This window comes from Eriocheir sinensis, chromosome 44 (genome assembly GCF_024679095.1).
Source record: "Eriocheir sinensis breed Jianghai 21 chromosome 44, ASM2467909v1, whole genome shotgun sequence".
NCBI classification, from domain to species: Eukaryota; Metazoa; Arthropoda; class Malacostraca; order Decapoda; family Varunidae; genus Eriocheir; species Eriocheir sinensis.
This window is the reverse complement of record NC_066552.1, coordinates 7781624-7788581: the sequence shown is the minus strand read 5'-3', so window position 1 is coordinate 7788581 and position 6958 is coordinate 7781624.

Here is a 6958-nt window from a genome sequence, read left to right as displayed (position 1 = left end):
CCTCTTCCTCCCTCTTTTCTTAATTTCTTCCTCTTTTCTCTTTCTCTCTTTTCTATTTCACTTTATTCCCTTCTCTATTCATCTTAATCTTCCAAGTTTTTCTCTCTTACCTATTGTTTCTTTCCCCTCCTCTTCCTCCCTCTTCTCTCCCTCCCCCCATTTCCTCCCTTCCCTCCTCCCCTCCCTCCTTCCCTCCCTCTCCAATACACCACAAAACATCGAAGTTGATATTAAGCTAAAGACAAAAACCGTCACATTTTTTTCCCTTTTTATTCTGAGGAGGAAAAAAAAAACTCAAACTACTTTATAATGGAAGGAAAAAAAAGTTTGTTATTATGGAAGGGATTTTTTTTTCTGTTATTTGTTGTTATATGAAAACTAAAGGAGATGAAGTTGATGTATACGTGTGTGTGTGTGTGTGTGTGTGTGTGTGTGTGTGTGTGTGTGTGTGTGTGTGTGTCGTTACTAACACACACACACACACACACACACACACACACACCACCAATCACAAACCACGTCCATATATCGAAGTAGGAGGAAGAGGAGGAGGAGGAGGAAGAGGAGGAGGAGGAAGAGGAGGAAGGGCACTATGAATGTATGCAGTGAAGGGGAATGAAGAGAAAAAGAATCATGACTAACACGGATGAACGGTGTGGACGGAGAGGAATAAGAAGAGGAGGAGGAGGAGGAGGAGGAGGAAGAGGAGGAGGAGGAGGAGGAGGAGGAGGAGGAAGACGCTGGTTTGGGACTTTAGGTATCGGTAAAAATAAAAGGAAAGATAAAGTAGAGAAATGAAAAGGAGAGAATGAAATGAAAACGAGAAAAATAAAGAGAAAAGGAGAGGAAGAGGAAAATAATAGCGATAAATAATGTAAAAAAAAAAGATGAAATTAAGGAATGAGGAAAATAAAAGAGGAAGAGGAAAAGAAAACAAAAAGAAAAGGAAGAATAGCAAGTTATGCAAGTGAAAAGAAGAAGAGGGAAGAAAAAAAAGGGAAGAAAAATGCAGAACTGATATAAAGAGATTGAGGGAGATAGGAGAACCAGGTAAAGATGAAGGGAGGAGGAAAGAAAGGGAAGAAAGATGAAGGAATACAGTAGAGAAATGGAAGGAGATAAGGAAGGAAGGTAAAGGTGAAGGAAAGAGGGAGGAAGGAGAAGTAGGTAAAGATGAAGGGAGGAAGAAAGAAAGGGAAGATGAAGGAACACTGTAGAGAAATGGAGGACGATAAGGGAGGAAGGTAAAGCTGAAGGAAAAAGGAAGGAAGGAGGTATAGAAAGGAAGAAAAAAGGGGAAGAAAAAAGTAGAGAAACAGAACAAGATAAGGAAGGTTGATAGAGATGAAGGGAAGACATGGAAGAAAAGTAGAGGAAGGTGTAGAAGGGAAGAAGAAAGAAACAAAGGGAAGAAAGATGTAAAAAGAGAAGAGAGAGAAGGTAGATAAAGACGAAGGGAAGACATGGAAGAAAAGTAGAGGGAGGTGTAGAAGGGAAGAAGGAAGAAACAAAGGGAAGAAAGATGTAAAAAGAGAAGAAGAGAGAGAAGGTAGATAAAGACGAAGGGAAGACATGAAAGAAGAGTAAAGAGGAAGGTGTAGAAGGGAAGAAGAGGGAGTAAAGAAAGGGAAGAAAGGGGGCTACTATCGACACGCTATCGACCTACTCTCTCATCGACGCCTCATCTCGACTCCCCCTTTTTAATTTGTCGTCCAGAACCATCCTTTGTGTAGAGGGGGGAGGGGGGAGGGAGAGGGGGAGGGGAGAAGGGGGCGGAGGGGGGAGCTGTTTTGTGCTTTCTTTCCTCCCCTCTCTCCTTTCTCTGCCTTTTCGTCTTGTGTGTGTGTGCGTGTGTGTGTGTGTGTGTGTGTGTGTGTGTGTGTGTGTGTGCGTGTGTGTGTGTTGGAGTGATTAGCGTGTTGGTGCAAGTTCAGGATTCTCTCTCTCTCTCTCTCTCTCTCTCTCTCTCTCTCTAAGGTTATTTTTTTTTTCTGTCCGCACGAGAGGAAAGTTTGTCTGTCTGTCTGTCTGTCTCTGTGTTTGTGTGTTCGTCTGTCTGTCTGTCTTTATCTTGCTATTTCTCTTTTGTCCATACGATATCGATTCATCTGCTCAGCCACCCTCATTCTCTCTCTCTCTCTCTCTCTCTCTCTCTCTCTCTCTCTCTCTCTCTCTCTCTCCACACTCTAGGTGAGCGGACAGGTAAACAAGACTTACCTGCCACTAATTACTTCGCCCTCACCCTTATCTGATGCAGGTGTGTGTGTGTGTGTGTGTGTGTGTGTGTGTGTGTGTGTGTGTTGCACCTGGCAGTTATATACATCTCATTCAAAACTAAGGCAGTGTTGTCCAAAGGGGGAGGCGGGGAGGGGGAGGGGGTACGCAGCATTATTTAAGGGGGAACTATGTGAAAAGATTATAATGAAATAGAAAATACCATTATGCTCTTATATCATCTGTCTTATTTAATCCACAACTTTGCTCGATGTATAAATCTTTTCTTCTCATATTTATTTTTATTTTGGGAACACTGCAAGAATAGGAAAAATCTCAATAACTCAATTACTCACTTTAGGTTTTGTTGCTGAAGAAATAAGTTCAGAAAGGAAGACAAAGAATGGAAAATAATGGACAACACCAAACTAATCTAAAGTAAGTGCAATTGAAGTGATTTGGGTGTGATTTCGAGAGAGTATCATGCAACACACACACACACACACACACACACACACACACACACACCAAACTCGCACTGACATCACTCTGCCATAAGTTTAGGAAGACGAGAAGGAGGAAGAGGAGGATGAAGGGGGAAGAGGAGGCGGAGGATGACGAAGAGGAGAAGGAGGAGGAAGAGGAGGAAGAGGAGGAGGAGGAGGAGGGGCAATCATGAGGTGTTAAGGTTTATGAGAGGAGAGGCGGCACAGAAATAAGGAAAGAAGGTTCACAGTGAAAATATATCAAGGAAGGTCCCTCTCTCCTCCTCCTCTTCCTCCTTCCCTCTCTTCCTTCCCTCCTCCCTTGATCTGTCACTCTCTTCCTCCACCTTCCACTTTCCTCCCTTATTCTTCTCTTCTCTTTTCCCTGTTTCCCTCTTCTTTCCCTCCTTCCCTCTTGATATCCTTCGTCTATTCTTCCTTCTTTCCGTCTTTTCTCTTGCTTCCTCCTGCCTCTGTTCCTCCTCTTCCTCCCCTTCTTTCTTATCTCAATTTTCCCTTCTTTCTCATCCTTTCCAATTTTCCTCCTTTTGTCTTCATCCTTTCTTCTCTCCATCCTTCTTTCACCCCTATGTTACTTTTCCTCTGCCTTTTCTCGTCATTCTTTCCTCCTATTCCCCTTCATCTTTTTTTTCCTTCATCCTTCCCTTCATTTTTCTTCTTCTCCTCCTCCTCTAGTTGTTTCCTCTCCTCGCCTTCATCATTCCCTTCATCAACAATTCTTTTCTCCTTTCTTTTCCTTTCATCCTTCCGTCATTTATCAACCTTCTCACCTCTTCTCCTTAATTGTCCCTCTTCCATTCGTTTCCACCCTTCCTTTTCCATCATTCTATCTTTCCTCTGTTTTCCACGAGTCTTCTTTATCGTCCCTCTCTTCCTCTTCCTAAACATTTAATTTATCAACCCCCATTTCGTTCCCTTCCTTTTTTCTTTTCCTTCTTTCTCTTTACTTTTCCATTCCTTTTCTCTCCTTTCTCTCTTTCCCTTCTTTCCCTTTCCTCGTTTTCCCTTCCCTTCCTCTCCTTTCTCTCTTTCCCTCCTTTCCCTTTCCTCGTTTTCCCTTCCCTTCCTCTCCTTTCTCTCTTTCCCTTCTTTCCCTTTCCTCGTTTTCCCTTCCCTTCCTCTCCTTTCTCTCTTTCCCTTCTTTCCCTTTCCTTCTTTTCCCTTCCCTTCCTCTCCTTTCTCTCTTTCCCTTCTTTCCCTTTCCTCGTTTTCCCTTCCCTTCCTCTCCTTTCTCTCTTTCCCTTCTTTCCCTTTCCTCGTTTTCCCTTCCCTTCCTCTCCTTTCTCTCTTTCCCTTTCCCCCTTTCCCTTCCCTCTGTTTCCTCCTCTCTTCTTCTCTCGCTGGCAGTTTTGAAATTTGCGAAGATGAGGGAACAGAAAAGATGATAAAGACAAGGAAGATGAAGATGGCAAATGAAAATAAATATGAACATGACACTAAACATTATTAAACATTAAGGATAAACTCTGAAAAAAAAGGTGAAATTAATCGATACAAATAAGAAAACAAATGATTATGAGGCAAAGGAGGAAGGAGGGAGACATAAATGAAGGAATAAATAGGAGGAGGAAGAGGAGGAGGAGGAGGAGGAGGAGGAGGAAGAAGAGGAGGAGGATTAGATGCAAGTGATGTAGTGGAGTGTGTGTGTGTGTGTGTGTGTGTGTGTGTGTGTGTGTGTGTGTGTGTGTGTGTGTGTGTGTTTATGAGGGTGTGGGAGGAAGGAGGAAGCAAATGTGTTTAAGGAAGTGAGTAAATGAATGAGCCGTGAATGACGAAGAAGAAGAAAAAGAAGAAGAAGAAGAAAAAGAAGAACAAGAAGAACACGAACAAAAACAAGAAGAACAAGAAGAACGAGAAAAAAAACAAGAAGAAAAGAGAAAAGAGAAAAATAGCAAAGAAAAGAGAAGGAAAAGAACACGTGAGAGAAAATTATAAATAAAAACAGAAATAAGGAAAACAGGAGAGAAAAAGTAAAAAAAAAAGAGAAGAATTAGAAAGACAAATAAAGGAGAAAAAAGAAAAATAACGAAAAAAATGAAGAGAGAGAGAGAGAGAGAGAGAGAGATGGGGGGGGCAATAATGGGAACAGAATAAGGGGAAACTCACCATTACTCTTATTTCAGAGGTACAACGAATCCATTAACCTGTTCCCCTTCACACCTCCTCCTCCTCCTCCTCCTCCTCCTCCTCCTCCTTCCTTCCATTACACTTAAGTTTCCCCTCCTTCCTATCTTCTCCTTTATATAGATTGCTCTTTCTTCTTCCCTCCTTCTTCCTCATCCTTCCTCTATCATCTTCTTTCCCCTCCTCTTCCTCCTCTTTGTTTTTTGTTTTTTTACTTCATCCAGTCTATTTTATTTATCATTTTTTTACCCTTTATTTTCTTGTTTTCTTTCACATGTTACCTTATTTTTCCTTCATTTGTCTTTCTTTCCTCTTTTCCTTTTTTTTTTGCCAATTCGCACTTTTTTCTTCCTCTTATTTTCTTATTTTCTTCTCACATTATCTTATTTTTTTCCGATTTTTATCTTTCTCTCTTTTGTTTATTTCTCCTCCTCTCTTTCTATTCCCCTCGTTTTATTTCCTCTCCTCTTTCTCCTTTTTCTCTTCGCAGTCCTCACTTTTTTTCTTCCTCTTTTCTTCTTTTCTTCACACATTATTTTTTTCCGATGTTCATCTTTCTCTCTTTTATTTATTTCTCCTCCTCTCTTCCTTGTCCCCTCGTTTTCTTTCCTCTCCTCTTTCTCAGTTTTTCTCTCCATCTCACTCAAATGGCTCTTTCTCCTCCTTCCTCCTTCCCCTCTCATCCATCTTCGTTCTCCTCTTTTACCTTCCACTTTCTCTCACTTCTCTATTTTTTCTCTTTTCCTTCTCCTCCCTTTTTCTTCCTCTCTCATCCATCTTCTTCCCTCTCCTTTTTTTCGTTCCATTCTCTTTCTCCTTCGCTCTTTCTCCTTCCCCTATCCCCTTTTTTCGTCTTCTTTCCCAGTTCTTTTTCCTCCCTTCTCTTTTCCTTCTAACGTCTCCTCCTCCTCTTCCTCCTCTTCTTCCTTCTTATCATCCCATCTTTTCCTCTTCCTCCTTCTCCTTTCCTCATCCCAGCCAGCTTTTTCCTTCCTTCCTTCCTCTTTTTCCATCTAACCCACTCCTCCTCCTCCTCCTTCTCCTCCTCCTCCTCCTCGGTAGTTCCTAATATACCTCGGATCATTAGTTATCATCTTCCTCTCCCCTCAGATCGCGTTACGGCCCGAGGGGAGACAGTCTTAAGCTCCCCAATAGTGCTTCTTTAACACTATTTTTAGGTGGGGAGGGCGGGGCGTGAGAGGGGAGGGGAGGAGAAGGGAGGGGAGACGAGGGGAAGAAGAAGGATTGAAGGAATAGAGGTTTTGAGAAGGTAGGAGAAAGTGCATGGTGGGAAGGGAAGATAAGAGGTGGAAGGGGAAAGTGGGGAGATGAAGGTAGGGGAGGAGAGGGGAGAGGAGGGAAGAGGTGGGGAGGGGAAGGGAAGGAAAGGGAAGAAGGAAGGTGACTAAAGTGAGGAATTGAAAGAAGGGAGAGGATGAGAGTAAGGGAGGGGATGAGAAGAGGGTAGAAAAAGGGAGATGAGGGGAAGAAGAGAGGTAACCTATGAGAAATTAGGGGAGGGGAGTTAAAGGGAAGTGAGGGGAGGTAAAAGGGGAGGGTAAGGGGAAGAAAGGGGAGACGGTTTGTGAGGAATTAGAGGAAGGGGAGATTTAAGGTAGATAAGGGGAGGTTATGGAAAGCGTAGATATGAAGGAAGATGAAAGTAAAATAAAAGGAAATAAGAGAAGATGAGGGGAAAGGAAGGATTACTTTTTTCTTTCTCTTTTCCTTTTTTTCCTTTTTTTCTTTTTTCTTTGTTTTTCTTCCGTTCCTTCCTCCTTCCTTTCTTTAATTTTCTCTCTTTCTCCGTTCCTTCTTTCTTACTTTCTCCGTTCTTTCTTTTTTTTTACTTTTTCCTTATTCTTTTTTACTGCGCTTCTTCATTTTCACTTTCTTTCTCTCTTTTTTTCTTTCTTCATTCTTTTTTTATTACTTTTTTCCAATTTTTCTTTCTCCGTTCTCTCTTTTTCACTTTTCACTTATTCTTTCTTCATCATTTTCTTTCTTTCTTTCATTATTTATTCATTTATTCATTCATTTATTCATTCATTTAGCTATACGAGTACAGTCTGTCGCATTTGAATTCATATCTCGCAGGTGTGTGTGTGCTCTCT